Below are 23,791 nucleotides of genomic sequence, written 5' to 3'. Positions count from 1 at the left end.
TGTAGAATACCTACAGTAAATTACATTTTTTAATTAGACTTTAATTTGAACTTTAATATCTCTCTAAGGGGTCGATCACTCAGAACATGCATTTACGTTCCAAAAAATGCAAGGTGCACCACACTGCCTTTTTTTTTTCATTCATTCCTTTTCTTTCAACCCAAGCTCATTCTGAAAACGTAGTCCCGCGGACGTTTCTGGAGACAGCGGAATACGTCCCGGGAGGAACGCTACGGGGCGGTGTGACGCTGTTCCCTTTCGCGCTTACCTCCGCTTACCTCCTTGTAGAGGGCTTTCCCGCTGTAACCCGTTTGTCTACTCAGCTCACCGTGTACGTCGGCAGGCTTGAGATGCAGAGAGGAGTTGACCACGGCGATCGGTTTCAAGTCCGGGGAAGAGAGGTTCCAGCAATCAGGTAAGACAAAAACAGAATCCCAAAAATTAAGTGAACGAGTTTTATAACAGGGTGAGAACGTGGTGAAATCCGAAAACGCGGTAGAAAAAAAAAAAATCAGGGCTTTTCTTTTTTTGGACGGTTTTTTAAACTGTTGCTCAGGTTTAGGGACGTGAGCGGGTGGGCGGGTCAATCGGTAAAATTGGTTGGGTTTAGGGAAGGAGGAGGGCGGGTCAGCTGATTGGCCGGTCGCGCTGTCAATCATCCGGTCAGTCGGAGAGCGGCCTCTGGTGGGTTCACGCGAGAACAGCGCGGGCGCGAACTGATTCGCAAAAACAAAAACTGCAGCCGTACGTACCTCCCGGGACGTATTCCGCAGTCTCCAGAAACGTCCGCGGGACTACGTTTACAGAATGAGCCTGGGTTGTTTTCTTTTCGACATAGTCTCTTTATTAATCAGGAGTCGCCACAGCGGAATGAACTGCCCACTTATCCAACACATGTTTTCTGCAGCAGATGCCCTTTCAGCCACAACCCAACACTGGGAAACACCCAAACACTCTTCACACACATACATTATACGGCCAGTTTAGCTTATTCAGTTTACCTACACAGCATGTCTTTGGACTGTGGGGGAAACCGGAGGAAATCCACACGTACATGGGGAAAACATGCAAACTCACAGAAATGCCAACTAAACCAGCCGAGGCTCGAACCAGCGACTTTCTTGCTGTGAAGTAATCCTGCTATAAACTGCGCCACTGTGTCGCCCAATGCTTTTTTTGCTTACAAGAAAAAAGCACGGTGTGCTTTTTTACGTCACTAGGCAAGGACTGAATCAGCTGCTATGGTGCACTAATGTTGCTGTTAATATTGTTATAATTGTAATATTTAATAATATTGTGATATTCAAGATTTGTAAATTCATGCAGCTCTGGATAACTTGAAACAGCGACAACTAATCTCTCCATCTTTAAAAGTCTCCATAGTTGTCTTGTCACCTCAATGGAAACCCCACCTCTGCTTTCATTTGATTGGTGAATGAAAGACACGACTGACATAACGCACTTTTTTTTGCTCAGAGTTGCACTTATTTTCAGCTGCGAGCACACAGAGCACAACAGCAACAATGCGCAAAACACTCGCGTCTGTTAGTAAACCATTAAAAAGATGAGCCTCTCAATGCAAAAAGCGTGTTCAGTGTTATCAGCCCCTACACACTGAAAAAAATGATGTCTGCAAAACTGTTGCAAACAATTAAAATGTGTTGAGTTTAAACAGACATATTAAATTTACTAGCAATGTTCACTTTAATCTGTTTGTTTAAATTTAGCCCAAATAAATTGGTTACAACCACTTAACTTAATTTTTAATTTTTGTTTTGTAAATCCAAGGAATCATATTTGAATATTTTTTCCAGTGTAAAAAACACTTTTGCCATTTTTCAGACACTTATCAATAGTGATCATTTATTACATTATTATTACAAGGTCATTTATCACATAGCACATTTTTGTTGTTTCATGCAACAACAACAAAAAATCTCTAAATTATAAAATGTTTATTTAAAAATTGGAACAAATGTCATCAGTAATACAGAATATAAGCAGATTTATACTATAGAAGTACACTTATACTTGCTCTCCCCTACCAAATTAATTTTATTTGTCATAAGCGATGGATGAGTCCATCCATTTTACTTAAATACACAAAAAAAAAGGACAGCAGTTGATTTAAGGGACGAGTGTGTGTGGTTTAGATGGTAACTTCATACCAGCAGTCACAGTTTAAGCTATTGAACTCTTTTCTTTTTTCTAAAACATTTGAGCTTCATTTTGTCCAATGTGAAGTGACAGGACTTATTATTTGTTCTGGTTTCCTCATAGGATTGCTTTGACTTTTACCTTATGAAGTTTCATTTCATTCTGGCCTTGACCCATGCTATACAGCAGAGCGACTGTTTTCTTATTAAGTTGCTTGGTTTAAGCACTATCAAGTTTATTGTTAGTGGTGACTGTAAATTATGAAGAAACCATATAACAGAATGTTCGAGAGAGAGAGAGATGTTGAGCTCATGTGTTTGCCAAGGCCATTGCTGACACCTCTTCAACCAGAATAATATACTGGATTGTAACAATAACACTCTTGGTTCGCCATCCACACGAGGCCTTAGATGCAGTGTCACAATGTCTGATGACCTAAGATGGAGAATATGAACTCATCTTCACCCACTTACTGATATTCTGATCTGTTTTTCTAGATAATTTATTCCTAATTACTCATTTTGAGTTCAGCATTTTCTCATAAACCATGTCGTTTTATGCTATCTGTTTTCATATAAGCATTATCATCTGATAAAACAACTTCGTGTCCATGTATACAAATCTATATTTTCATATAAATACATTTTAGCACCTGAAAACGCCATGATTTTGTACAAATATGCAGAAAGAATGCCAATACACCCCTGCAACGTTCTACGTTCTCATTCTACGGAAGCATCGTCATCCGTTGACGTCCCTTTGCTGGTATTTGTTCAGTATTACCCTCATTGTGTACATGCTTTGTCATTAAAGTTGTTCCCTATTGACATGGATTTAAGTTTCTTTTGTTTTCTTTTAGATTCAGTGTGCTTGATCTGATTTTATTACACATTTAATGATTAGTTAGAATGATAAAATATGTTGGTTACTACAAAAAAAAAAAAATAAATAAATAAATAAATAAAAATTAAATATACTGCATTTATAAAGTACTAATTACTACATACAGAACTAGTTATCCGTGAATCATTCTAAAATCCAGGTAAATATTCTAGGTTACCCTACTTTACACAGCTTGAAGGATTAACAGGTAATATTAAAGTGATTGGCACTGCATTATTTTACTGTGCACATATGGTTAAATGCTCAAAAGCAATGCTAAAACTGCTCTGGAACAATTTTTCATGAAAAAAATCTCTTCATTTACAAGTGTAAATGTTTCCTTGCTCAGAGTTAAAAGTGGGGTTAAGAACTAGTATAATTGGTTTTGCTCTGTGAAAGGCCCTATTGGATGACTTGTGATGTAAACTCAAGAGTATTTTAAAATGTCAGAAACTTGCAGACTCATTCTTCACTTATATTTGAAGTTCCAATGACTGAACCACTTTTCTTTTTACAGCACAGGATGAGAACATTTTATATATCTTGTCAAGAAAAAGTCAGTTTGCAGTATCGTTCTTCCTCTAGCACAAGCCATTCTCTTCCATACTGTACTGCTGCATCAGTTGATCACATGAAGTGTCCAGCATTCTACACATAAGGTACATTTGAAATTAAATTTAGACATCCACCATGTCCCCTTTAACTACCACACCAAAAAAAAAAAAAATTGGATTGCATTTAGCTCCTAATGTCACTAAAGAACGCACTCAATGCATTTTTTCCAACACATCCCATAATTTCTAAAATATCAACCTAGTAGTGCTACAGGATTGTTTATTTGATTTTTTTTTTCATTCTTTAAATGACTTTAACAGTCATTATTTAAAACAGATAAAATATGGTCAGCTATTTGGTAGAGCAGGCAGTTAAAAGGTTATGTTGCAATGTGGAAGTAAGCTCTTCTCTGCGAATGTGTTGATTCATTTGCTGCTATGGGTAAGTGACTAGGACTAATGCCAGTATATGGCCAAACTACTTGTGCTTAAAAACAGTGTTAACAATGACAAATATATTAACAAATACAGTATCAAGACAATACCAGTTTGCAGGCTGCTTTCCTTAACTAAATGTCCATGAATAAAACTAGAAGTCCCATCACAATTAAATAAATAAATCACCCAAAAATGAAAATTCTGTCATCATTTACTCACATGTGACTTGTTTCAATCTATTTTTTCTCTCTCTTTATTTTCTGTTAAACAGAGAATAAGACTGGAGAATATCATAAAACTTTTTTGTGTTCTTAGAAAGAAAGACAGAAAGAAAGAAAGAAAGAAAGAAAGAAAGAAAGAAAGAAAGAAAGAAAGAAAGAAAGAAAGAAAGAAAGAAAGAAAGAAAGAAAGAAAGAAAGAAAGAAAGAAATGACAATAGAATAAAATTTTAGTGTGAACTATCCCTGTAAGAAACAACAACGCCAGCATTACAAAATAAGCTTGACATAGCGTTTGTGGGAAAACAGCATGTTTAACTGTCCTGAATGACACATTAACTGTATGCATGCACATTAACTGTGTGTTTAACTGCCCTAAATACAAATTCAAATGTTGTATAGAACCTCTATTCAGTTTAAATATCATAGAGGATATTTTTACTGTGAATTATTGCCACTATTTAAATGGCAGAAAGTTACACAAAGGTGACATAACAAAATGGCAGAACTACTTGGAAAACTCCAGCAGAAGAAACTTATGGTCAGGGTCTTATGACAAGAACGTGATGAATTTGCCACAACTGTATTTATACAGGTAAATACATACTAATTTTACTGCAACATGCTTACCGTAGATCAACGGCAGACGCAGGCAAGAGCTGCCGAGAGGTGCCAAACGGCGCGTAGCACTTGACATGACGTGAATGGTCACGTGTTGGCCACCTTGGCGTTGTTGCTATTAATCTCTACACCTACCCGTGTCCTAAACGCGACGCATATCTCTTGAATATATATGTATAGTCTTTGATTTCATATTTTACGTCGGATTATGGTTTTGGTGTAGGCAATGACTGATGTTTTGAAAGGTGCACACCTGACATACAGTATAGCAGGCTAAGTTACTATTAGTCCAAGTAAAAGCAGTCGCAGCACAAGGTAACTGTTAGCCAACGAAAAGATTTGTGTGCAGCAAATGTTGGCGAGATGTACTGTACACATTTCATTTGGACTGTTTCAACAAAAGATGGCACAAAAATACTCTGTAATGAACACCACTATCTTCCACTTGGACTTCAAAGTCATTTTTCAAAATATGGAGCCATTTTTCCCCTCTCAGAAATGATGGAACAGTCATTATGCTGCTGTTTCAGGAGGACAGAGAAAAGGTAAGGGCAGCATTATCTTTGTTTTACCAAATAACGTTAGATGTCATTCATTTAGTCGAGGGGGTTTTCACCAAATATAACATTATTTTGGGTTCAAAACATTGTTCACTGATATTCATAGATGTATAACAAAATAGATGTATACAATGTAGTTTGTATCATTCAATTGTGTATACTTTATATATTGACTTGACTGTGTATTTAATTGTGTCATAATATAATACAATTAAATGTAATTAAATTTGCATTAAGCTGGTTCATTCTGCTGTGGTAACGCCTAATAAAAGGGGAAGTGAGTAAACCTGTATTAATTAACAATGTTCCATTATTTAAATATACGTATATTCACAACTTATACACATTTGTATGTGGGTTGGCTAAAAGTCTGGCTTGGAAGTACTGCCTCTGTAAAGATTGAAAACCCCTGTTGTAATCAATTGGGCCATCCTGTTCTTTTAAAGAGCTTTTTAAGTGATTCAAAATGGAAATAGCTTCCCCTCACACATCTCTTTTTCCTTTTAAATCGTCTCATTTTCCAGTGACATAAAACAGATGGCTTAGTTTTTCTTGCTCTCTCAGCCACTCGTTTTTCCCCCCTCTCTAAACAAATTCTATTCCAATTTAGTGGCTTCCATTAACATGTGTTTCTGCACAGGGCATTGATTTACTGCTGGTATCAAATACATATTGCCAACCAAGTGAGACATGCAACCTTTCATTTTCACGCTGTCGCGTTACAAATTCGACATGCTACATTAACAAGAAAAATGGCTGTGTTTGGCAAAGCCAATGGGAAGTGGCCTGTGTCTTTAGATGACATTTCGTTTTCTTTTTGCATTCATTACAGCTTGCTGTCACCGCCGTGCTTTAAGTTGTAAGAGTGTGAGTGCTTTTGCTTCATCACTGTGAGTCATCAGAGATGTGTGTGTGTGTGTGTGTGTGTGTGTGTGTGTGTATAAACGCACAAATGTGGCACTGCTACAGTGAAACACATCGGGCTGCCCCAAGTTAAACAAGGCCTTTACCTGGGAATGACTACACCAGAGCCTTTGCCAATAAGTGATGCCTCACAGAATATTAAAGCAATACGTCTCCATCAGAGGAAGGGCATTGCCCAGAGCGAGAGCTTCATTTTACTGTCTAAAATAAATGCACTTTATTTAAGTTTCACCACTGATTGTGGTTCAGGATCCAGGATTTATATTAGAACTCAAGACTTACAGAATTCATTCTCGTACTACGGCAGACAGAAATATCCTAAAAAGATAGATGGATAGATTGTTGTTATTTGCATCTGTAATGTTCCTGCCATAAATTTTAAAAGTGAAAAGGAAACTTTCAATTAACAGTTATTTAAAAACAAATGTTAAAAACGTTTTAAAAATCTAAAGGACCTGAATAATATATATTTCTATATAATAATTATAACAGTAGTATAATCACAGTTTTTTTAATTTAAAAGTTCAATGAATATTATTGGTTATCCATTTTACCATTAATGTCAATAAAGAACCAGAAAAATCTTATCTAATTTATGTATTTGTAGTTTGTTGTTTTTAATTGTATTATTATTTAAATGTTCTTGCCATGAAAATAGCTTTGGTTGCTGACATGGCATTAAAAAAAAAAAAAAAAAACTTACATTACATCCAATAAAGAACCTTCATTTTAATATGTGACCATACAGAAACGTACTTCTTTTTGTTTTTTGTTGTAAGCCTTAGCACTGGAGAAGCAGTCATTTACAGTATGTTTTTGTGTGTTCACAGTGTTGTTTTCTCAGAACATCAGCGGGATCATTTGCTACAGTTTCAAGCACTCTTGACATGGTGATGTAAAAATGATTGAGCAAAATGTTTTCGCTGGTTCCTCAGGAGAGGTTCTTTATACCTAATACTATGTATTTTAATATAATACAAAATGTACTGTACTTCTATTCTATTCTATTCTATTCTATTCTATTCTATTCTATTCTATTCTATTCTATATTATATTATATTATATTATATTATATTGTATTGTATTGTATTGTATTATATTATATTATATTATATTATATTATACTTTTAATTAAAATGCTAAATAGAAATATTACAACAACAAAAAGTCACAATAACCAAGATATATTATATTATTTTATATTATATCAAACTGAAGACTTTCATTGATCTTAAAGTTGAAATATTATTTAATTTTTTTTTGTAACTAATAGAAACATTTATGTTTCTAGGGATCCCAAGCATTTTGATTTGACAGTTTATCACCTGCGATTTTATGATATAGAAATAAATAACAAGTAATAAATAAAAAATCAAAATAAACAAATAACAGCTTGACATGAAGGCAAAAATAATATATTACTTTTTATCATAGTACTTTCAGACATTTATTTTTTATTCTCAGCTGTTTGTAGTCTCATAGTATGATCTCTGTCCTGTCTAATGACCCTCTTCAAATCCATAACTCACCTGAGACGCGGCTCATGTTTCGCTCATAGTGTTTAACTGAATGAGGAGCATATTATAAAAACGGAGAGTCAGGTCCACTTCCTTTGATAGCAGACATCATAAAGTGCAGTGTTTCATGCCCTCTCATTCTCTGTCCGTCCCCCGTTCCTCATGCTCCATTACCTCCAGAGCCCTGCTTATTCACTCTCTAATGTAGACAGCGAATCGTGTGTGTGTGTGTGTGTGTGTGTGTGTGTGTGTGTGTGTATGTATATGTGTGCGTGTGTGTCTGTCTGTATATGTGTGCGTGTGTGTAGAGATCTAATGTGACGTTAAATTGAGAGCAGCCTTGCTAATTCAATCCCTGTTACAATAGAGTAAGGCCTGAGAGAGTTTGCCTCCGATGGTGTTTTAAAGCTCACAAAGGCTCAGCAAAGAGCTCTATTAAAATCTCATTTTGTTCTTCACAAGCTGTAGTGCAAACTGAGACCTGGCGTCTTTTGAGGGTTACCAATCCCGAGTAAGTGTGTACATCTTACTCTAGCTTTGCCTGTTTAGCTGAGTAAAATTGAACGTGTCACCAAATGGCTAAAAAAAGAAAGTTTCTAGAGAAGATGTTTGCAATTTACTGATTTTGTGTTATATAATGAATTATTATAAATTATTGGGTCAGTCATTGAATTGTTTTAAAGTTTAGTAGTTACGTGATTTCTTATTTCTATTCTAATTAATTGTGAATAATTATATTAGGTTGAAGTCAAAATTATTAGCCCTCCTATATCTTTTTCAGATATTTCCCAAATGATGTTTATTAGGGCAAGACATTTTTCACAGTATTTCCATATTTTTTCTTCTGGAGAAAGTCTTAATTGTTTTATTTCAGCTAGAATGAAAGCAGTTTTTATTTATTTTAAACCACTTTAAGGTCAATATTATTTGCCCCCTTAAGCAATATTTATATAAATATTTTGGTTTAAATATTTTATTAGAAATTTCAGCAGACATTTACTTGTAAATACACTTTTTTAAAAATATAAACATAAAACTTACATTTTAACAATTAGACATGGAAAAAAAAACAACCAACAGTGATAAAAAAAATTATATTTAAACAAAAAAACATGCATTCCCCCTACCACAAACCCACCAGTGCTATCCAATGGTAAAAGTAGCTATAATAAACATATTAATCACAAGTTTCATTCATTCATTTTCTTGTCGGCTTAGTCCCTTTATTAATCCGGGGTCGCCACAGCGGAATGAATCGCCAACTTATCCAGCAAGTTTTTACGCAGCGGATGCTCTTCCAGCCGCAACCCATCTCTGGGAAACATCCACACACACATTCACACACACACACACACACTCATACACTACGGACAATTTAGCCTACCCAATTCACCTGTACCGCATGTCTTTGGACTGTGGGGGAAACCAGAGCACCCGGAGGAAATCCACGCGAAGGCAGGGAGAACATGCAAACTCCACACAGAAACGCCAACTGAGCCGAGGTTCGACCCAGCGACCTTCTTGCTGAGGCAACAGCACTACCTACTGCGCCACTGCCTCGCCCTAAACACAAATTTGTTGAAAGGAAATATAAGGGGACCAATTTTTTTTCAAATAACAAATGCATGTCTATTAGGTTATGCCAGATTTTTTCCAGATGTAATATACACGTTACTCTCTCAGCCATAATTTAAAACTTATTTTAAAAGATTAAAAACGTATTTTTTCCTTCCAAAATAAAAGGATACGAAACAAACTATGTTTGTACTCATGTAAGTCTCAAAAATTCTTGGGAAACTCCAAACATAATTAATAGAGGATCTGCTTTAATCGGAATGTCTAATGTATCTGAAAAAACGTAAAAATATTTTGTTCCAGAAACTGTTATTTGGGACATATAACAAGAATAAGACGGGTTGGAATCGAAAAACGCTTTTTAAATTGCACTTTAAGGTGCATACTGGTATCTTGAAAAATATCCAGTAAAATATTATGTACTGTCATCATGGCACAGATAGAAGAAATCTTAAATTATTTTAGAAATGTGTTGATTTTTTTTATTTCTGCTAAACTTTTATTTCTGTCAAATTGGGTAAAAATAAATAGAGGGGCTAATAATTCAGGAGGGCTAATAATTCTGACTTCAGCTGTATCAATAATTGCTGAGAAAAAACCTAAGTAACTAAAAGATTAATCACTGTTGGAACACACACAAAACTGGCAGTCGATGTGAATGTTGTGTGCTTTAATTCTGTTCCTCATTATTAATTCAATGCCTCTTTTTTGTATTCTGTTACTGAACTTCATTGATTTCCGTTATAAGGAAAATACAATAGAAGTTCATTGGAAGCTGAGGCTGTTAGTGTTCCCTCATTCTTTAAAGTGTCTTTTTGTATTTTTAGTAGGAATCTCATTCAGGTTTGGAACAAGTATGATGATTGCATTTTCATTTTTGGTGGGAGTTTGATCTCCTGGAATAACTCCCTGCTGAAACATGATTTTTCTATCTCAATTACAATCAAATATAGTGAAACACATTGGCTTTATTCATTCATTCATTCATTCATTCATTCATTCATTCATTCATTCATTTATTTTCTTGTCGGCTTAGTCCCTTTATTAATCCAGGGTCGCCACAGCAGAATAAACCGCCAACTTATCCAGCAAGTTTTTATGCAGCGGATGCCCTTCCAGCCGCAACCCATCTCTGGGAAACATCCACACACACATTCACACACACACTCATACACTATGGACAATTTAGCCTACCCAATTCACCTGTACCACATGTTTTTGGACTGTGGGGGAAACCGGAGCACCCGGAGGAAACCCAAGCGAAGGCAGGGAGAACATGCAAACTCCACACAGAAACGCCAACTGAGCCGAGGTTCAAACAGCGACCCAGCGACAGCACTACCTACTGCGCCACTGCCTCGCCACATTGGCTTTATGTGCTAATACTATTTAAAATACTTTAAATACTTCATTTCATCCAACAATTTCAATTACGTTATAATTTACTCTCACTTGTTCCCAACACTTGGCTGCTTAACATTTTTGAGATTGTTTTGTAATATAAAACGGAAACATTTATTAGATTGTTTTTTTGACTTGCATGAAACATCTGCTATAATGACCGTGTTTAAATGTGGGGTCAAAAGATTCAAAGTAAATCGGCACACTGCCACTTTAGCTCTCAAAAATTTTTTAATGTCAATATTACAAAATCACAACGTTTCGACCGACATGGTCATCATCAGCCTGATGAAGACCATGTCGGTCGAAACGTTGTGATTTTGTAATATTGACATAAAAAATTTTTGAGAGCTAAAGTGGCAGTGTGCCGATTTACTTTGAATCTTTTGCTACTTATGTTTGTTTTTTGATCGTGCACCTGCCTTAAAGATTTTCTAAATGTGGGCACATTTCTGTTTTTTGCTAAATGTGGGGTCACCAATATTAAGTTTGCCCCCAAATGTAATTTTCCTAACATTCTTCAATATATGAGTATACACTCACTGGCCATTTTATTCGGTGCAGCTTACTAGTTCCAGGTTGGACCTCTCTTTGCCTTCAGAACTGCCTTATTCCTTCGTGGCATAGATTCAACAAGGTACTGGAAATATTCCTTAGATCTATTGGTCCATATTGGCGTAGCATCACGCAGTTGCTGCAGATTTGTTGGTTGTAAACTCATGACACAAATCTCCCGTTCCACCACATCCCAAAGGTGTTCTATTAGGTGGTGACTGTGGAGGCCATTTGAGTAGAGTGAACTTATTGACCTGCTCAAGAAACCAGTCTGAGATGATTCACAATTCTGAAATACTCTGACCTGCCCGTCTGGCACCAACAGCCAAACCACATTCAAAGTCACTTTAATCAACTTTCTTCCCCGTTCTGATGCTCAATTTGAACTGCAGCAGATTGTCTTGACCATGTCTACAAGCCTAAATGCATTGAGTTGCTGCCTTGTGATTGGCTAATTAGAGATTTGCGTTGAGCAGTTGTACAGGTGTACCTAATAAACTGACCGGTGAGTGTATAAGAGTAACATATTTCATCTAACATATAAGGAAACGGTGAGGAAAACTTTTAAAACTATTTTTGGCCAAACTACTACTTTAATGTTAACAAGTGTTTATACCTCTCTGAGATGTTTCAATGATTTCTTCATTCCTGTTCTCCACAACCTATTTCAATTCTTTATGCTGCTTTGCTTTTAAAATGTAGATTTAATACACAGTGAATATAATCTGTGGTCTGTTTCATCTTTAAGACTTCTCACCCTTTCTCACCTCTCTTTCTCTTAATGAACACTGTGTATTTATAGACTCACAGCTTTAAAAGACACCTGAATAGCAAACAGATGAGGGAAAGGAGTTATTTGTGATTTTATTAGGTATGTAACACTTAGTTTTCATGATTTAGTAATAGAGTTTCTCTCCTCGCTTGATGCTTGTCTAAAGATTGAGCTATTAGCATGCTAATATGCCCACACACCTCTTGATTAGTGCTCTAATAATAAAGCTTTAATATTGACTTTGAATACCTGCATGCTGGTCCTGACTCTTCAGACTCTACAGACTATTTTAGCAGCTTAATGATATGTGCATTAACAGAAATGAACTTGTTGTGTTGTGTAGCGGTGGTTCAAAATTGTGATTAAACTATACCTCATTTACCTATGCCTCATAAACTTTAATCAAACTAATGTAATTAAGCTAATAATCAGAGTACTTAAAATTAGATTAAACCACATGGCTGATTTTAATCTCAATAAACATGCATGTAATCCTCAGAACTTTGTTGATTCTTAAATTAAAATCTATAATTAAATCAAATTCTGTCTTTCCCTCCATTTTAAATCTGGTTTGTGTTACGTTTACATGGACACCAGTAATCCGATTTTAATATGATTAGGACAATACTCTGATTAAGAGTCTACCATGTAAACAGCGGTTTTTGAATAATTTAATCCAATTAAGGTCATAATTAAACTAAACAAAAATGAAATTAAGATGTGTGGAGTATGCCGATTTTAGTCGCATTATTAAAGTGCGGTACAGACATGGAAACACCTTAATCAAACTATTACCGTCAAGTAGGATTTTCGCCGTATTTAGCAACTTATGTGAACATCTTAATCATATTATTTTGATTAACACAAATAATTACATTACTAATGTCCATGTAAAGTAGTCAATGTGTATCTTCACGCAAGAAGCTATTAAAGTAAACTTGGGTTTAGTGGCTCCAAATAATTTTATGATGTACCCATAAAAATATGTTTTCTATTTAAATATTTTGAAAACACTGGGCAATTTCTAATTTGAGCTGTGACATATTAGAATGGTGTTGATAAAAATAAGCAGATTGTTTAGCGAACAATACAAATGATGCAAATAAAAAGCTTTTAAAAATGAAAAGGTTTGCTTGTGTCGGGTAATTATTTATTGTTTTTATTTTTTATTATTTATTGTTTTAATTATTTATTGGACTTTTTAATTTTTATGTAATTATTGTAAATAGTCATAATATTTTAAACTTAATCTGTATAACAAATTCTACATTGTCAGCAAAATAACCTAATGTTAATTTTTTTTATGATATGCTGTAAAACATCAAAAATAAAGTAATTCAAACCGTTTGAGGAAACCGCTTTCAACATCCCATTTAAGTTCAAAAACGAATCCTAATGAGTACTGTAAACTTAATTCACAGATATTTTTGAAAGTATAGGGAGTGTATAAAATGTACAAATTCACCAAAAATAAAAAAGATTTATTTCATGTTAGCTTTCAATGATTTCGCCATAATCGGTCAAGTGTGTAATCCATAAAGTCAATGTTCTTGTAGACTGTAGACTTTTAGATGTTCATTTTTCTTTCTCCAGCAAGAGAAAACAAATTGACAAAAAATATAGATGTATCAGTTACACATCTTGCAGCTGCATATTAAACCTCAACCATCTAATATTAATTGACTGGTGTTTCATTACACAGAATGTTTGATTTACATTCCTCTTATCAGCACGTTCTATATTTTTAGTTGTAGAAAAGCAAGAAACAGAAAGACAATATATATTGTTTGATATCTGCTAAAGTTTTACTTGCTACTAATTCACATTTCACTAAAGTAGACCACCTGACCTTTCTTTAGTTCCGCAACATCATCTTTTATAGAGCATGTTCCTGATATTCATAGAGGAGTTTTAGAGCCATTTAAATTTGAGCACTTCAGTGACATTTCAGTGCTAGTCATTTAGGAAGTGTTGCCACACACGTGAGGCTTTTGAAATGCAGGACGCTGGGTTCTTCCCCCACGTTCAGCCAATAAAATCCATAGTGATCTTGGTTCCACTGCACAAAGCTTATTTAAAAATCGGACAGCAACGTGGGGTTGAGACACAGAGTGTCACATCGCTGTGATTAATTGCACAAATATTGTAATCACACATACGTGGAGATTCAGAGCAACTGAGCTCTGTGCAAAGATAGATGGTGTCCTACACAAGGGGCAGGACATCACATAACCACCCACACACTTCCCCCCTCATTGTAACAGGCCAATAAAATAAGACAAATGATGTCCTAATAAGCACAAGACTTTGTTTTTCATCGTAGATTCTTGGACAGAAATAGAGCAGATACTTTGGTTTCCCTTGGCAAAAAGAGATGAGAGGAACGATTGGTTCTGCCCACCATCCATGCCACATTCTTTTCCTCTCATTTTTTTCTCCCTGTTTTCCCATCTGTGTGATGTATAGCTTGTTTCAAATGCGGATTACTCAGATGTAGTGTTTTCCCTTGCTCGCTCCTGCTCTCTAAGATGCAGTTCTGTAAAGGATCTGAAACAGATTAACAGGGCCGATCCTCCCAGGCTGCGCAGCCAGTGTGGAAATGACTTTTCCATGGCTTGCTGAATGCTCATGCGAGCGAGGCGTTTTATTTTTATTTTTTTTTGTTTTCGAGTATTTGGGATACAGCCACACTATTAGATTATTTCTCATGCAAAGCAACACAGCAGGTCGCATCCACTTCTGTGCCGCTACACTGACTTGCCCTCACAGATGTAAGGTTTTTTAATCTCTGGGCTCGAGTGGCCATTAAGGTTGGAAATGAACAGAGTCTTGGGGCAAAAGTGTGCTACAGATTAAAGGTAAGGCAGTGGAAAGCATTAAATCTACTCTGGCTGTTGCAAATGTGAAAGTGAATTAAAAGTGTCAGTACTGTATGTGGCAACATATTTCTTTCTATTGTGCTGTTTCTGTTAGGGTCATTGACTAACCGGCCAATCAGAGGCATTTAGAGAGTATTTTAGGCTGAGCATACTCTGTAGCACTGTATTTTAATCTCTTCTGTATACTTACTGTAGTAAATACAATTAATTGTGCATAATTACATATAACTAAAACCTAACCGACATTCTAATCATATATATATATATATATATATATATATATATATATATATATATATATATATATATATATATATATATATTAGAGGTGTGAACCTACACTAGTCTCACGGTTCGGTTCTGTTACGATTATCATGCCATCGATTCGGTTCAATACGATATTTCGGTGCATCACGGTGCATTGACGGTGCTTTCCATACACAGTTTTATATTTTCTTCACAACAGCAGTTCTTGTATTAAAATGTATGAATATATTTATATTTATATACTATTTGTAATACAATTTTGTTATTAAATACAAACAGTCAGATATATAAACTGTACCTTTAAACAAAACAAGCATTTAGCAAATAATATAAACAAATATAAATATCCAGCTCAATTTCTGATCCTTGTCTAGTTCTCTTACACCCCTTTGATTGGTCACACCCTCAAAAAAAAAAAAAAACGGTTGCGATTGGCTCTTGCGCGCTGCGTTCTTCACAGATGAGTGATGCTGGCAGGCGGCAGCGGCGCGCGCGCGAGAGAGAGAGAAAAATGGAGTATGCTACTTTCATTCTCTCGATCTCAGTGAAATAGGGGCTATTATTGTACATGTCAGTGAAAGACTGATCCAGCAAACACACACAGTGAAATTGTGCACAGTTTATGAGTTTTAAGTAGTCAAAGCGCTGTAAATACTCGCGATCGCCTCCCTCGCGACAGAGCGCATATGAGGTAAATGACGTGAGTAATAACCGGTTATGATTATTACTGAACCGATACCGAATTGTCCGCGTCTGCATCGCAGTGCACCGAAAAAACGATAATTTTTGACACCCCTAATATATATATATATATATATATATATATATATATATATATATATATATATATATATATATATATATATAATGTAATTAATTTTTTTCTAAATTGTATTCACATTGGTGTTTTTCAAATGTCTCGTCAATGAAAAGTAAAAATGCTAAACCAATTCGCAGTGCAAAATCTAATAAAATCCCTGGTATGACACTATTTGGCCATATTCTGATTCTATTTTTCAGATATTTAACTCAATTGCCATTTCAAGAATGATATAGTACGAAATATTAGTATTTTCATGGTTTGCAAATAATTTAGAATGAAGATTTTATAAAAGTAATATAATTAGAACAACATGAAAGTAAACAGCACTTAAAAAGCACATATGTATATCATTTTTAACGACAACAACAACACTTTCAAATTCATCAACTAGCATTTTCAAAACGTCTTTCATAGTACAAAAATGCAGTCTTTGCGAAAAGGTGAAAAGAAAAAGTTTCAAATGCAACCAGATACTTGTAGACATCCAAAAAATATAATTGAGAGATTAATTTCACATCTTTTATTATTTTAAAATTAATTTGACATGCATAGACACAAAATAAACTGTCATGTCTACAAAGTGTTATAGTTTGTTTTAACAAAACTTTTCAATTAACAAGAGGTTCTTTATAGTGGGAAAATTATCTTTAGAATTAGAGTTATTTATTTTATGATTTTATTGAAAAACTGTTTACTACTTTTTTCTTTATTGTGAACCCAAAGGTGCTTGGTCCTGGGGTCCGTTTTTCGTACTTCACTTAAATCATCCAAGACGATTTGACAGATCCTGGATCTTTTAATTCTTATAACTGATCTCTGGCTAATGTGGTTCTTCAAACAAGTGCTCGAATCAGATTAAAATGTTGAACTGATCTGAGATTGCTGCACGTGCTGTGAAGGACAGATCTATCCATCCTCGAAATCATGATCAGCAATGCAACGATTGGCTGATATCACAGCAGCGTATAATGACATAATCTGATTAATATTCAATTATGCATGTGAACAAAAGTACATAAAATTAGCAGTAAATGGTTTGTTAAATATGATATGCAATAACTTTCCACGTGTTGTGGGTTAGAGGCTTCACACTTTCATGTGTCTATAGTATTTAAGTAGTAATTTATTTAGTTTTACTTTTAGATCGGGTTTCCTTTATCATAGTGTCTACATTATAATGACTCTGGCATCAAAAAAGCATTTTGATATCGTTAAAGCGCCTGCAACTTTTGTGTAACATCAAATCACTGTCATATTATCTGTCAAAACGTGTGCAAGACTGCATAAATTATTGTTTTTTTTTTTTTTTAAAGAGAGAATATTGGCCATGTCCATCATATGCAAATTGCACTTAAGCCGGTACCTTAAATAGTATGCATTTATATCTAAAAAGTCCATATTAATTAATGGGCTCTTTGAACCCCTTGGGGAGAACCACCCAGTAACTGTACTTTTATTTCGGAGTGTAGATGCATAGCAGTTTTATTTATATATTTTACACTGACACCAGCAAATCAAGCTTTTGCTGGGCATATTAAAAAGTTTCAAAAAGGTGTGTTTTGGGAAGTTAATGATAAACTCTGTCTTCCAGAACAAAGTTTAACCACCCATGTTCTGTGGCATCATTACAAATTTCAGTGTCTTTCATCTTTAGGAGTATTTAATTTTTATTTCTGACCCATGCAACAATCCTGAAGGACAGGTGGACATTAAGTAGCTCTAAACCCATTTTGAAAGAGCGAACTATGTGAATGAAGTGTGAGAAACGGCTCACCTCAGCAGAAACCGCCTGTCAGACTCTTACGTTTGCTTCCTTTTGTTTCATGTTTCTGCTTTTCTTCTTCCCTTCAATAGGGAAATCTAAACGTTTCTTATTGATAAACTCATAAATTGCTTCTTTATTGCTCCATAATAGCTTGGAGCAGGAAGCTTTTTTACTTAAACTAATTAAGGCAAGATAGATAAAGCCATATAAAAGCGAGGAATAAAACCTGCATGGTGAGTTTTATCCCAGTGAAAGCACTCTGCAAAAAAAAAAAAAAACACAGTGAGAGATTCAATTTTAAATGCGACGATGCCTGTAAAAGTAGCGCTGTGCTGTTGGTGTAGCAGATGAAATAGAATGAGGGACGCGCCTGAGTCCCGTTCCTGAGCGTAGAGCTTGCTTTTGTTGTTCTGCCTCATTAGGGTTTACGTGTGGGTGTTTGTCGAACTGCATGCTCCCTTTTCCCAATATCGGTGCAATAAAGTTTCAAACTATTGTTCCACAATGTTATTTCGTGCAACACTCTAAATGTTGATTGTTAAAACTAAGGAAGGCCATTGTGAATTTTAGAATTTTTTTTGTTGTATTGTTTGAAAATCCAACATATACTGATAGCAATCAAATTGACTTGTCTAAATATTTATGTGGACCACTCAGGATAAAAAAATACATAAACATTTAATGTTACTAGAAAGTCTCACCGTCCGGTCAGTAATAGCATTACATTTACGCACAGGGTTGCAAAATAAATCGTTTCAGCATTCAAATGCAATGTTCAGTCTGAATTATAGTTGACCAGAATTGTATTTAATTATTGTTTTTTTGTGAAACTTATATGATATATGCAAAAAAAAAAAAAGGGTTTTTCTTACTAAGAATTTTTGTCCTTTTTTCTAGTCCAAATATCATATTGAATACATTTCAAAGCGGAATCCAGATTATTTCACTTGGCCCACTGACATAATAATTAAAGAAAAGTTGAAAACAAGACAATATTTTACTTGATCTAAGAATTTTTGGATATTTGGACTAAGAACCAAGTAAGAAAAACATTTATTTGCAATTTCTGTAGCTGAATACTGTTAGACTCTATAGAAAACCATCAAATAGAGCTAAACAAACTATCTTATAAAACTCTCCCTTATCGCAATATTTATCGCAGAAAATTGAAATATCACAATATCAGATTTTTCACACACATTTAAACTTTTTGCTAGCATATTTGAACATGTTCACATGCATATGCAGGCAAATTTCTTAAAAATTTCAGAATCATTTTTATTTCTCCAGCACTGAGCCATATCCTCCACTTCAACTGCACTTACATACACCATATTTCACAGATTTGTTTTCCTGCGTTCTCAAATCCCCTCTTTAAAAACTTTGACTTAAAAAAAACTACTTTTTTTCTACTTGAAAGGGGGGAAAAAATCATCCTATGTTTATATTTTGTGTTAGAAATGTACACAGATGTATGGCTATAGTAAACTTGTAAACTGATATGACACTGGAGAGTAAAGGCTGATTTATACTTCTGCGTCAAGCGCACATGTATGCTACGGCGTTGACGCATAGCCCTACGCCGTGGCCGTCGGCGTCGCTGACGTGCACCTCTCAAAAAATTTAACTACACATCGCAACGACGCGTAGCGTAAGCTCTGTGATTGGTCGGCTTGGTAGCGCTGACGAGTCTTGGGCGGGACCGAGAGCCACGCGAGGGCGCAAGCCCAATGGAGCGATTGTTTACAAGTGTGGAGTCCCGCGAAGGAGCTCCTGATGGAAAGTTTTGTTTTGTGTTTACCTCATAGTTAAAGTTGTTGCACGTCCGCCGGTTCTTGCCTCAAAATGAGCGAGTTTGAGCCACTTGTACATCCCGGAAGCGTTCAGAAAGAACAAAACACAGGCGGAGAAACTCGACACAGAGACACCTCACTGCCAACTAGCGTTTTGGAAGTGTTATTGCAGACCAACAGAGACAGCGCGCAGAAATATAAATGCACAGCTACACGCGTTGCATGCGCCAATGGTTGCGCCAGTCACTTGACGCAGAACCATTCTTAAGACCTAATCCTAATTCTACTCCTTAGCCCTTCCTCTTATCCCTACTCCTCATTTTGGGGTTCACGTGAAGTGGTAGGGGTGTTCCAATTCTCTGTAGCTTGAAGGTGTAAAGCTGAGGGGAAGGGCTATGGCCCTTGAAACAAACATTTTTCAGGACCACACCAAGGTATACAACAATTTCCTAGAATACACCAGGTGCAACAGCAACATGGCTGCTCAAGAAAATCAGGACATGCTCAAATGAAATTTTTTTTGGCATTATTAAGAATATTTACAGCAAACAAGCATATGTTTTAATACATTCATAATGGCAATCATGTTTCACGGCCACGCTTATTAAGAGAAAATCGACTAAAAAAACCCTAAATATCATTATCTATAAACCATTATAATATTTCCTGTATAGTTGTCCCACAACATACAGTGCTTTCACATCTGTCACTTGATGAAACTCGGAATACTCTGTCAGATAGTCTAGTGGCTGGGAATTATTTTTTTACAGCGTCTGCTAAAATGTTAATGTTGTTTTCTTGTGTTTTGATGAATATGGCCACTGTGTACATGCACAGTTACAAGCTTCTTGTCACATTATGATAACATGATATTGTTGCCTTCTGTGATTGCTCGAAGATAAATTCCGAAAAATAACACAACTGCAAGAACTACAGCAGTCGTCATCGGCAATCTTATTTATTCATTCATTTATTTTATTTTTGGCTTAGTCCTTTTATTAATTAGGGGTCGCCACAGCCAGCTTATCCAGCACTTGTTTTATGCAGCAGATGCCCTTTCAGCTGCAACTCACCACTTTGATACGTCCATACACTCTTGCTTTCACACACATACACTATAAATAATTTACTCTATTCACCTGTAGCATGTCTTTGGCCTGTGGGGGAAACCGGAGCACCCGGAGATTCAAGGGAATAGGGGGTGAACATGCAAACTTAGCACAAAAATGCCATCTGACCCAGCCGAGGCTCGAACCAGTGATCTTCTGGCTGTGAGGTGACAGCACTACCCACTACATCACCGCACCACCTATAGTCAATTTCATATGAAGTAAGAGATCGCAACAAGATATGATGACCTGTGCCAGTGTTGTAGTGGTGTCCCACTTCTTAGGGGTAAATTTGAAGCTTTACCCCTTCACACTTCGTTTCATGGGCCAAGGGGAAGGGGTTAAAAATATAATTGGGATTGGGTCATTTTTTCATGCTTTTATTTTAACTCATACGATTATTCATGGAGCTTCATACGATTACAGTTGATACAAGTCACACACTGTAAAAAGCAATTAATTGCCTTTACTGAGTAAATTCATTGCCTTAAAATTATTTAGTAAATGAACTGTTCATAATTATTAAGGATCATTTAGGTTTACTCACTGACAACGTTTACATGTACATTATATTTTTTGCCTTAATCTGAATAAGACAATAATATGATTAAGGTGTTTACATGAGTTGCTTTTTAAATGTTCCTTTCATGATCTCATTTTACATGTTATAGCACATAATTATGCCCTGATAACAACCGAGGTTAAGGTACTCAAAAATTTCAGTTTACATGGTAAACACTAAATCAGAGTCTTAATCATTGTCTTAATCATAATTAAATCGGGTTATTGGTGTCCATGTAAGCGTACTCACTTTTTTTAAGTAAAGTCAATTTTAAGCCAACCGATTTACTCCCTTTTTAAGGTAATCACCTTTTTTAGTGAATGTTTTGACAATGTGTTTGGTTTCTTCTCTGAAGGTCTTGTGCCCATTGGAGGATAAGAGAGCTCTCCGATTTCATCTAAAATATCTTATTGTGTGTTCCGAAGATGACTAAAGGTCTCAGGGGATATAAACAACATGAGGGTAAGTAATTAAAACAGAATTTATAATTTTTTTGTGAACTAATTCTGTAAATAATGGTTTAATTGCATATTTAAACCTATTATTTTAGAAAACACTCATTCACCTGAAGTACCTTAAGCTTATTCTAATGTTAGTGAATTTTGTGTATTCTGAATAAGAGTAAACAGGGTTGTCCATTTGCATACAAAACACCCAAGCCATGTCCATAAAAAGGCTTTCCACACAACCTTTCCCTTAAGCCTTTCTTCACTCTTCAAACATACAGCACTCTCTACAGATTTTCTAACGAGGCCAAGTGTGCTATTCTCAAGCCCTGTTCAAACACAATAAACACCTTTCATAAAGACGCAGATTACAGAGCTCTTATTAACCAGCTGCACACGCATATATCTGCATTGTTATTCAGAAAAACCTTGTAGCCTGATATACAATGCTGAATTTCTTACTATTTTACTGTAGGTACTGAAATATATGTGTTTAAATATAACTAATGATTTATAATATAAAGTATATTGATGTAATGATAACTGTTAACTATGCTAACTATAAGGCCACCAAGAGTATTATTTAAATGGGAGTTTTGTAAGCTGAGAAAATATTATATGCTATTCCTTCTACACTAATGAAGGACTACTGAGACATTCCAAGCATGGGATGGGTTCTCCTGGCGTGGCAGAGTTGGTCACAGCTCTGAAACAAATCTCTGCCATTTGCTTACAGTAAGGATGTGCTTTTCACCATACACAGTTAACCTGCTTGTGATCTTCCTTCATATAACTTTGTCATGTTTTGGTGTCATTTGACAGTTTATGACTTCAGCGTTGTTGTGATAAAATCAACAGAGACATTGATTGATTGTATTTCAATATACAATATATTTACTATTGTTGAGTTGTGGCCTGAGGAGAGTATGTTAATGTACTTCTCCCCCACTTTATCTCCTCAACTTTGCTCTCATGTTCAAATGGTTTAGGGGGCTGGTTTTCACTCATGTTTGACAATGCTTTGCTCAGGATATAATAAGGATAGGTAACTGCTGATCGGGAAAAATGGCTTTTACTCTGCTTCTCCAGCACACCCTTGCGTTGCCTCATCTGCTAACAAAGGCAGTTTCACCGTCTTTGTTGCTCAGTAGTGCATATGTTACAGGGAAGTTTCTTTATGCAGCTTGTCAGTTTGTTTCATTCTACTGTCTGTGCATTTAAAGATATAACTTAATAAACATATTTGCCTGCTTTAAGGCGTTGAGATTTTTTCTCTTTATCAATGACGATAACAACTTTAATGGAGTCAGATTTATTACAATGGAGTCAAATAAATAAATGATTTAAACATGCTATCTTTCAACTGCTTTCTGTTTTCGATTATTGGTTCAGAATAGCAGCTTAAGCTTCTAGCCTTACAGTATGCTATTGAATGCTGAATACATCTATTAACTTCTTTAAAAAATCACACCTTTTGGCAATTAAAATATGCAATTTACAAATACAATTAAACCCTCAGGTTTTTTCTTTTTATAACTCTAAGCTGATGGAATTTTTTTTGTTGACAAATCTCATTTGTAATAGATTATTGATGTAACTTAGGATGTATACAGTATATTAAAATAACTTTGACTGTTTCAAATTCAGGTGATGTTTCTAGTTTCTCTGTCTGGTCTGCTAAGAGAAATCTGTGGAGGTGTCAGGGAATATGGGATGGGTATAAATGGAGGTTGGAGCCAGCTCCAAATGGGCTGGTCAAGTTCAAGTGGATAGGACTTGAGCTCCAAGTGGGCTGTGTAAACCTCCTTGAGTTTTCATTGATTTATTTCATGTCTTGTACATGACATGGTGTCAAACCTGTTGTGTTTTATTAACATCTACACCTATATCACAACCTTAAACCCAACCTGCCTGTGGCGTAAGTCCTGTCCATTTAAAGGGCTCTGGGCTAATTAGTTGGGAAATATAGGCTA

The 23,791-nt window shown here is 35.5% G+C and overlaps 1 long non-coding RNA gene across 10 annotated transcripts in view; it reads left to right on the top strand.

The window, feature by feature from the left end:
- Nucleotides 1-4,930: 4,930 nt before the first annotated feature.
- Nucleotides 4,931-23,791, top strand: part of LOC141385789 (uncharacterized) — a 289,458-nt gene continuing 270,597 nt past the window's right edge. For all 10 annotated transcript variants that reach the window (XR_015491091.1, XR_015491095.1, XR_015491094.1 and 7 more), the window contains exons 1-2: nt 4,931-5,415; nt 21,728-21,834. This is a non-coding gene — a long non-coding RNA (uncharacterized LOC141385789). The remainder of the gene's footprint in view (nt 5,416-21,727; nt 21,835-23,791) is intronic.

This window comes from Danio rerio, chromosome 5 (genome assembly GCF_052040795.2).
Source record: "Danio rerio strain M-AB ecotype USA chromosome 5, GRCz13ab, whole genome shotgun sequence".
NCBI classification, from domain to species: Eukaryota; Metazoa; Chordata; class Actinopteri; order Cypriniformes; family Danionidae; genus Danio; species Danio rerio.
This window is presented reverse-complemented; position numbering and strand designations above follow the sequence as displayed.